At 37.3% G+C, this 10,762-nt stretch overlaps 1 long non-coding RNA gene across 1 annotated transcript; it reads right to left on the reverse strand.

Moving 5' to 3' along the window:
• Positions 1–322: 322 nt before the first annotated feature.
• Positions 323–1,649, reverse strand: LOC140633996 (uncharacterized). The gene is made up of 2 exons (XR_012031568.1): positions 1,552–1,649; positions 323–548 (listed from the first exon to the last, which is right to left on the reverse strand). It is a non-coding gene; the product is annotated as an uncharacterized lncRNA (long non-coding RNA).
• Positions 1,650–10,762: the final 9,113 nt, after the last annotated feature.

Consider the following 10,762-nt stretch of genomic DNA (forward strand, 5'->3'; position numbering starts at 1 on the left):
CAGGGCCTCTTGGACAAGGCTGCAGTGCATTGTCTCAGCTGATGGATTTCCACGTTGCTCTGAGTCTGGCCATTTTTCTTACACAGGCACCTCAAAGTTCTGGGATGTCTCAGAGATGTCTTCTAGTTTTTAAATTCTGTGTCTTTACACTGCAGATGACCCACTGCTTTGAAAAGTTGTGATACACTGGTCTCTCTTAAGAACCTATTCTAATACATGAAATTTTGGAAATGAGTTTGATAACTGTGGCCCCATTATAAGATTTTAAATTCTCAGCATCTCTGGGGAATGATGGGAAATTCTATGAAATTTGGTTTAAAAATTTGTTTAGAAGACCAGAGTTTAATATACAAGTGGTAACAGATGTGCCACCCCAAACAAGAACCTGAAAAAGGAACTTAGAAAATGGATAAAGTAGGAATTTGTTCATTGCATTTTAAAGAATGAATGCCCTATTTTATAAAAAGGTCCCCACGGTTCCTTTATGTGCTTGGCTCTCCTGGTACATTTATGTTTGATTGTAGATCACCAACCACTTGATAAAATGGCTGGGGGAAAAAAGACAAGGAAACATTGGTAAAGGTTTGGGAGCCAATAGTAATTACAAAACAATCAAAAAGGATGACAATGCATTTCTAAATTTAAAATGTGAACTAATGGGAAAATTTCATTTGAATCACTGATTTTTATTTATAGAATTTTGTGAAAGACCCAAGATGCGTTGTTACTTGAATTCATAATGTATTTCACTCATTCATCAACACATAGCTATTGTATGTTTAGTATGTCCAGGCACTGTACAGAGCAATGATGAACAAAAGCAAACAGTTTCTGAGCTCCTGGAGTATGCACTGCGGTGTTTATCAACTTGATTTTGAAGTTTTATGGGACTATAAGATGTGAAATGGTAATGAAGAATAAGTTCTTCTCTTCAAAACTTATTCAAGCATCTCCATGTGATAATTTCTTTGTCTTTTGTAGTGTATCTTCTTTATATATTTTCTGAAATATACTATAATGAATGATTATTACTTTCTGGATTATTTGTAAAAGATAAAGGAAAAAGCTTTTCTTAATTCGACTCTTGGCATATTTATATGAATGTTTTGAGGCTCTAGAAGTGGCAATTATCATAAATATCCCAACTGGCACATTTTATTAGCATGAGCTCACATAATACAGATGAATCAACCTGGCGGTTTTTCCTTTAGCTGTTTGGCCACCATAATAATTGGTTCTATTACAGGTGGATAGTATGATCTTAATTTCCTTGGTAAGCTTGAGTGATTTAATCTCATCAGTGAATTGTGAGTTGAAGATATATTTCAAATTTTTAAATCTCAGCATTTTTGTGAAGATTTTCCTGCCTTATAGATTTAATGAAAGTTACCGATTAAATACTTCAGATACATGTACGTATATACATGTGGAAGTAGTGTTACAACTCCAAACTGTTTATGTAAGCTATCCATAGGAACTGGTTCTAATTCATTTATTTTTACCATGATTACAACTTTTAGTTGAGCAAATATTGAACTTTATTAATCCCACCTGTGTATCCTGCCGGGTAATAAAATGTATTGGCACATGTATTTAAGATTCTTCAGGCTTTGAACAAAAATGTTGCCATGGGAACCTGATTTCATAGCCCATAGTCCTTTGCACAACTACACCTGCCTTATGGTAGAGGTTTCCATGGCAACATTTTTGTTCAGGGAACATAGAACTTGAACAGAATATGCCACGATTCTCTTTTAAAATATATGTGTTGGTAGTTGTGATATTACTATAGTTAATGTGCATATTAGAAATACCAGTGGCTCCGTGGTGGCCAGCAGTGTTGTCCTTTCTCCAGTGAATAGATTCCTATTGAGTTTCATTAGTCACAATGCATCGGATTAGGAAATTAGAGCAATTTCTAGTCTCTTTTCACTGTCTCTCCACCCTCCACTCATTCAACCCTCCTGCTAGAGTATGGTGAAGTAATCCTCCATGGCTAGCATGACCAGAATGATCTTTTGTGATAATGCAGAGCTGTAAGGAAAAGATGTGTAACTAATGTCTGGTCAAGCTCAGCAGGCTTTTTTAAAGGGCAGCATCCATCTTGGGACCCTCTACTGCTACAGAATATTCTACTAATGGTTCTTCAACTTCCTCACACATACTTTACTCCAAAGAAGGTCATGAGCTCCAATAACAAAGTATCACGAAGATGGGGTAAGGATTAGTTTTCCTATTTTTGATCTAATGTCTTCTCTCTTTGTTATATTTACTTTCAGCATAAAAAAGTTGACAACTCCTAAATTAAAAAGACGCAACTACTTTCTTTGCTCGCCATTCATTTGTATCGTATTACATCTATAACTAAGGCCATGTGGGTATGGCCTTGCAACGGATAATCCGGAGTTATCATTGTTGTGTTATAATGGTTCTCTCAGCTGTTTTGTGTGCACTCATCCATCAGGACCAGGCTCTTGTTGTTGCCAGGTCTGCTGGCATGTTGCTGTTTCTTGGCAGTTCTCAAAACATGCAGCAGTGGATTTTGAAGCAGCCTCAGCTGCTGCTCGCGGTATACAAAGGAGCTGAATGAGGGATATTATTAATGCCAATCATCCTCTACCCACAAGGGTATCAAAGGGACTTTTAGAGACCACAGGACTGCTTTCAGCAGAAACCCTAATCAGATCATCTTCCTTGATCAAGGAAAGGAATGTAGGAAAATGAGGTAGGTTAAAGGAATTAGAACAAGTAAATGCATTCTGAATACATTCAGGACAAATTAGCCCTGAGTGCAAATAGACATTGATTTGTCTGATTGAGTGGAAGCATAACTTAGAAGCCTGAGGTCAGGCTTCTGCCAACTTAGGGCCTTGGGAAGTTAAACAAATACAGGGGAGTGTGAAAAACACATTTATTTATAAAGCTGGAGACAAAGAAGGAACAAATAAAGGGACGGAGGAAGGGGAGAAAAGGGGAGAGGCAGAGACAGGGAATGCAGACAGAGTAGAATGATAGACTCAGAGAGTCAGTTTAGAAGAAAGCTGTTACAAGGCACAGACAGAAAAACTTTAGATGAGTTGCATCTAGAGGAAAATACAAGAAATGTAGGGGAATGGGTCCTAAATCAGGAGTCAGGCAATCTCTGTCTTCTAACTTACCTATAATCTCGGATTTGTCATCTGAGTTGTCTTTCTGGAAAATACACAGTGACGCCTAAAGGATGAGGCCTGAGCTGAGTCTTTAAAACTCTATGTTCTGTGAACGTGTGTGTGAATGTGGTGGAGAAGGCTCATGGGAAACATTTCTGTCTCTTGAGCAACTACTTCAACTAGACCCAATTTCATTGGCTGAGCACTGTAATGAAATTTCATTTGAAGAAAATGCTGTCTGGATTCAAAAAAGTTTTAAAACTATTGGGACTGCTGATTTCCTAAACCCTGCCCAGCACTAATATTCTATGCTGTGCCCCAATCTCTACTAAGCTAATAAAATGATGGATTTTAACCATTGTTTAACACAGTTATGAGAGCTTTGAGCTCATGGCCATTGCACAATCAATATTTCTTGACTGGAACTGAATTAAATTTCATCCGTTCTGGAAATGGGCCGTGCAGATCCTTTTCCTAAAATGCCAAAGAAATGATTTTAATCAACGGGAAGGCCCATAACACGAAACAAACCACAGCCCTATCCTTGCGAAAAACCACACAAAAAAAAAAAAAAAAAAAAGGAACAACAACAAAACAGAGTTTGGCCACACCTGGGAGATTTTGTGCCTTGGTCACTGAACTTTAAAGTCCAGGGAAGCTGAAGAAAGAAAGATATCGTGACCACAGCAAGAATACACAAAAGAATAGGGGCTTGCCAGGTACACCAGAGGAGTACAGATTAAACCATGGAGTCTTTAGCCTCTTTGTAACATGGAAACAGAGGGAGCTGTAGTCAAAATCTGAAACCTGTGAAGAATATGAATATCATGAACGCAAATTTGTTCATCCAATCCTGGATGGTTATTACAAGGGAACCAACTTTCTTTACAACCTGAGAGAGATGGGTTTAGTCAAAAGGAAGTACTGTTTCTCACAGAAAATACTTTACTAATGGGATTCCTTAACTTTCAGAGTTCAAATAAACTGGACTAAGTGTAAAACTTAAATCCAGTGAGATGAACATAGTAGATTGATTATCTGGGCCCCTGTCTGCAGCAGTGTTCTGTGTGTGATCTGGCAAGTATGTCTGGGAAGGGAAGGAGAAATGTGTGACTCTCAGGACAGAGTCATGGACAGAGTGTGGACAGAGTGTGATGCTACCAAGATAGACCAGTCGTGGTCATCTCATTCTCAAGGAATGAACTTAATGCATGACAGAGTCTTTCTTTACCTGACCTCACAATTATAGAGAAGAAAGAAAGAGGCAAATTCTCCCTTATATTTTTTCTGAAAATTTTGCTTATTTTTAGTAAAATCCAGAGTCCTGTGGTTTCCAAATGTTTCCAGGTGGATGGGGATGGAGATGGGAACACTTCAGGTAAAGGCAGCCTCATGTATTAATGTTCAGAGGCATGAGACGGCCTTGGAGGTTCTCATTCTAAGGAGCAGCAGATGGTTCTCTCCGGGGCAGGCTGTAACTTTGAGCGAGGTGAGCTGTGCCAGAAAAGAGAGAGCAAAATAAGGTTCGTGATTTACATAGATGCCAGATAATGGGAAGACTTGGTTGCTCTGATATAATTGGGTTCATCATTTCACAGGTCATAGGATGCCATTGAAGAGGTTTGAACATGATGTAAATGAAATTTGCATTTGAGAAGGTTGATTCTTTTTTTTTCAAAAACAATTGTGTCATTTATTCTGATTAATATAGGGATCAATAAAGGAAAATATATGAGAAGGTTGATTCTTTTTTTTTTTTTTTTTTGAGAAGGTTGATTCTTGAAGGTGGATGGAGAGCGAGTTGCTTGCAAGAGTGAACTCAAAGAGATTTGTTGAGTTATAGGTGATGTGTTCATACAAGAGAGTGGAAAAAAAAAAAACTAACCTCCACCCCCCACCACCCTAGGGCTTGGATTTACAACACTAGCAAGGGAAATAAAGAACCTAAGTGTGTAGTCTCTTTGTATTCTACTCAGCCCCAATAAACTCTTTCCATTTACACTTCTGTCTCATTAGGTGGAGGAGGATGTTATGAAAGACCGGGGCAGCTTGGTGCATTTTGTTGGCTTGTTTACCACCTGCTTTCATTTGTTCTCCTTTTACTACTTGTTACATTTCATTTGAGTCTTCAAGATAAGGGAAAAGAAAGAAAGGCAAAACATTCTAGTTCCTTAAAAGCAAAGTAACTAATAGGTTATGAATGAGCTGCGTTTATTATTTTTTCAGTAAGCCAGGATTTTCTGTAATGAATTTTGTCAGGGAGATCTAATTAAACTATAATAGCAGTCTCTGAGAATAGTAACAGGAAGCATGTTAAATAGGTTCTTGCTAGGCAGTTTTTTTTTTTTTTTCTCTATTCTTACCTCTCCTAACCTTTATAATGCACTGTTCTCAAAGGAGTCTACAGTCTACCTACTGGAGAATTATTCCATTACAAAGTTATATACATCTTACCAGTACTAAAGCTTAACCCTCTGGTTTATGTAGGAGAAATACAGTTTCTTGTAGAAATGTAGTAAATTCTCTTTTTTCTGCTGGTGGGAGGATAAAGTTAAAATATCGAGGTCCAACTAAACTTCATCATCTTTAAATAAACAACCATCAGTTGCAAAAGAAGTTGAGGTTGCATACAAACTCTTTTGATCTTAAAATAAAATATTTATGTCAAATAAAGACATCAAATGCTCCAAATCTGAGGAAAAAGTAGGTCAAATCATCAAGCTTTAAATGTTCTCCCCATGGGTACAACTACCACACTCACTAATTTTAGAGTTTTAGTTGTAGGTAAATTTGGGCATGTGCAAATGGTGAAGAGCAAGAAAAGAGACTTTTCACCCCAAACCTGCTCAGGCTATTAGCATTCCCTTTGCTCTTGTTCTCCTCTTTCCTTCCGACATAACATCTTACAGCTTAAGATGAAAAGACTTATTGGATTCTCTGTTGTCAATTGGACAAGCCCTCTCTGGGGCCCTTTCTGTCAAGATGCTCAGATTCCATTTGAATTTAAAACAGACCTGTAGGCTTAGGAAACGTGGCAGCCGTGTGTTCAGGGAAACCGAGAAAAGAGTTATTTTTAAAATATTTTCTAAAGTCTTCATTCCCAAAGCTGGTTGAGGGGAAACTTGGCGGATGGTTCGGAGTGTTTGTAAGCAGCTGACTGCATATGAGTGATCTAGACAGGAATGGTAATCATATCCGACAGCAATTATTGAATGCACACACTGAAAATTTTCAGCCAATTTTTTTTTAATTTAATAGACTAAGACATTTAAGGAATTAGTGATATTTGGGCTGTTGGAGCACGACTCCTTTCTTTGGGTAGAACATTTGGTAGAACACACTTCTTCCTTTATATCAAAGAACAAGGGATGCCTGGGTGGCTCAGCGGTTGAGCCTCTGCCCTCTGCCCAGGGCGTGATCCTGGAGTCCTGGGATGGATTCCCACATCGGACTCCCTTATGCAGCCTGCTTCTCTCTGCCTCTATCTCTTTCTCTGTGTCTCTCATTAATAAATAAATAAAATCTTTTAAAAAAAGAACCATGATTTTAATCTCTTATTTCACTAAAATCTAAATTATTTCATATCACATTTTTTCAAGAAGTTATATTCTCTCTTTTCTCATTTAAGTGGAATATTAATTGTCTAATTAGTGTCCTAATACCAGAATATTTTAAGTTGAATTGTGTGATATGATAGAAAACTCAAGGAGAGAGAAAATAGTCATGTTAAGGAGAGAAGAAAAATGTAATACATGGGTAAAGCTATAATTGCTGATAAATGCCTGTGGGACTTGTAAAAATAATTTAGATATAAAAGTAAAGTTAATTTTATCATAACATTTTTCTCCCTTTCTTCAGAGAGTTAAATTTTTTTAAATGTCATGCTTATCAGGGGATCCCTGGGTGGATCAGTGGTTTGGTGCTTGCCTTTGGCCCAGGGCGCGATCCTGGAGTCCTGGGATCAAGTCCCACATTGGGCTCCCTGCATGGAGCCTGCTTCTCCCTCTGCCTGTGTCTCTGCCTCTGTCTCTCTGTCTCTCTGTCTCTCTCTATGTCTATCATTAAATAAATAAATAAATCTTTTTAAAAAATGTAATGCTTACCAAATTGTCTTTTAAGATATTAGGGATAAGAGTGAGTGTTCATATTTAATTTTACCCTTCTTATTATCTAAGCTGATATTTGTCTCTCTCATTGACAGAGCCATAAAAAAGATGTGAATTTCCTTGTCTTTTTATGTGTACTTAACTCCGATTGATTTTTTACTGACAAGAGGGCATTTAGGAGAATTTTCCCAATATTCCACAACATAAAACTGTCCCTGAAATCTGTCTCCTCTCCTGATCGCCAATTCCGTTCATCTCTCTCCTTTCCATTCTTCCATGGGCTGTCTCCATTGGGCTTCATTGTCCCTCCTGGTCTGGAGCTAAGTCACAGCCCACCCCAGACCAAAATCACTCTGCTTCCTGGTCCCTCCAATTATGGTGCTTTTGTGTTTAGCCGGCAGTATAACAAATACTTTTCAGTACCTAATGACTTTATCACAGCAATATCTGTTGCTTCTTTCTCTGTGGCCAGTAATACTGTCCTGTATCACTTTTGTGTTGCACTGTGCACTTAACCCTTAGATTTAACCAAACTCCCAAATCCTAGTCTCTGAAAGACTTTTTCCCAAGAGAAATAAATGGTAGTAAATGTAGTGAGTTAGTCTCTGATTTCAGTTTATTTGATAATTTTTATTCTCAGATAATGTTCTCTTGAATTTTTGTGTGAAAATATCCTTTTTAGAAGTAAAATATTAATAGGGTGCCTGAGTGGCTCAGTTGGTTAAGCATCTGGTTTAGGCTTAGTTCATGATCTCCCATTCCTGGGATTAAGCCCTGTCTTGGGCTCCCTGCTCAGTGGGGGAGTTTGCTTCTCCCTTTCTTCTCCTCCCCCCTGCTTGTGTGCTTTCTCTCTCTCTCTCTCAAATAAATAAAATCTTCAAAAAAATTTTAAAAAAGAAATAAAGTGTTAATGATTTTAAATAGCAGGATTGTTGTTTTTAATATTTTTTTTAGAAAAATACCAACTCAGGGGGCACCTGGGTGGCTCAGTTGGTTAAGCTTTGGACTCTTGTTTTAGCTCAGGTCATGGTCTCAAGCTGGTGGGATGGAGCCCTGCCTCAGGCTCCACACTCAGCGGGAAGTCTGCTTTTCTCCCTCTCTGTCTGTCCTGCCCCGTATTATACATGCGCACACTCGCACTCTCTCTCTCCCTCAAATAAATAAATAGATCTTTAAAAATTTTATTACCTTAAAAATAAAACTTGAGATTTTTCTGAATAAGATAAACATACCAACTCAGTGCCTGTCCTCCATCATTTCAAAGAGAAATTCTTAAACAGGTGATGGGTATTAAGGAGGGCACTTGATATGATGAGCACTATGTGTTGTTTGTAAGTGGTGAATCACTAAATTATACTCCTGAAGCTAACATTAACACTGTTTGTTAACTAACTAGAATTTAAATAAAAACTTGAAACATAAAAAAAGGAAAAAAAATTGAAATCCTAATGCCTGGGGACCACTAGTTGGCAATCCTTCTCCAGTAGGTTTGGCATGTGTTCCCTTTTGGGAGCTCTTTTAACATCCATTGTATGGCCATTGGCCCCTTAGCCTATGTTGTCCTGCTCTTTATCCTTTTACATATTCTCCTGTATCTGCAGCTGATTTAAAGAAAGCCCCATTAATGCTCACCTCTTCATCTTCATGACACCCAGTTATGATTATAATATTTTCAGCAAATCTCAAGAACATACTTGTTAAATCATTGAGTATTCAGTTATTAAAAATTTGGAGAGCTAAAAAGAAGTCATAGACTTTGGTGGATTAATTTTTATCAAGCAGATTAAGATTACACATTTCAGCCAGTAAAAATAGCAAAGATCATGATAAACTCACTAATGTATACATTAGACTATGTGATTCATGGAAAATTATTGAAAACCACAGTGACTTTAAAAGTCCTACACAGTATTCTACCAAATGCTTAAAGGAAAAAAGAGTAGTTGAGCAGGACTGCATTGTTTGCTAGTGAATTCTGTGACTATAAACTTTATTGTGGTTCTAATGCAGAGTTCTTTTAGCTTCCACATCCAGCATTTAAAATAGTGCCTTTTTGTGTGTGTCTGTATACACACACACACACATACACACACACATACACACACATATACATACACACATGGTTTTCATAGTCTTTTATTTTTTTAATAGTCTTTTAAAGTCAAATGCTTTTTCTATTTTCTTCAAGTTGTGTCTAGCTATCAGTTTCATTCTTACAAATACTCTTAGTCTATGGAACATATTTTCTGCTGAGTGCTGTGAAATTTAATTCAGAAGTAGTGCTTTATTGATGCTTCGTTTTTGTGACCTTTCCAGTCCTGTGTTGGTGACATATTGGTCCTCTGTCTCCAGTGCTTTGAGAATCTAATAGATAGGATGGAATGGGTCAGATAATGAAAGTCCCTGGTACATTAACTTTCAATTTCATGAATGTCTGAATATTGCAGAGAAGATGAATAGCAGGACTTCCTCTGCTTTTACATTTTAACATTTATAAGCTAGTTAAATTTCTCCTGTATTATCAGCAACAGAGTCCTAGTCTACAATATTAACACATACATTATATTTTGGAACAGAAGTGTTTGAGTTTAAAATAATTTATAAACCACAGAGCAGGCAACTTACTAATGCAGGCTACTAAAAGAGATGAATAAATAGGGGTTTCATTTCAGATGAGTTATAGCATGTGATGTATATGTTGAAAGGGTTCCTTCTTTATTTCTCTTTGTTTTACTGACATGAACAGGGAGTTGGGGTGTCTAGTCAGTCATATGACTGATCTATTATTAGGTGGTTACAATCATCCCCAAAAGCAGTGTTATTGTTTTGTTTTGTTTTTTAGTGTTATTGTTTTGAAGCAGCATTAATCTTCTCTGAAAATGTTATAGCAAGAATAGTCATTTGAAAGAATCTGTTGAAACAGACTAGTCTTTGGGATGAGACTTAAGCCACCCAAGTGATAAGAAATAAATATGGGTCCTGAGTGATTAGGCAAGGACAGGATGAGAAGGCACACAGCTGTTGGGTTGTTGGGGTTCGAGCACTGATATGTGAACTCATTTATATTCCCTTGTGTTATCTTGTAGACATTGCATCATCTGCTGTTGCCTTGCTCCGTTCCCACCACTGTATTTATGGTATCCATTTTTATGAAATATGACAAGAATTAGATAATACAATTTGGCCTTTTGGACTGTGCTTAATAATCCAGCTATGTGGAAAAATGTGTGCTCTCTTGCCATCTAGAAAAACGGTGTTGGGAATCTGAGTTTATGCTGTAAATGGAAAATGTAGCCATTGGTTTGATCCAATGGGAAACTCTGACATGGAAACTTCTCCTTATCTGACTTCTTAAATATGTAATTCAATGTATATAGTAGATGCTTTTATATTTTGACACAGAAATGAAAAGTCAGTCTACATGAAGGTAGGGGGAATATGGAAGTGTGTGATGACTGTGATATTTGGCACTGTTTCATGATCTGGTTTCTTTGAGAAGATGACAGT

Source organism: Canis lupus, chromosome 1, assembly GCF_048164855.1.
Source record: "Canis lupus baileyi chromosome 1, mCanLup2.hap1, whole genome shotgun sequence".
In the NCBI taxonomy this organism is placed as follows: Eukaryota; Metazoa; Chordata; class Mammalia; order Carnivora; family Canidae; genus Canis; species Canis lupus.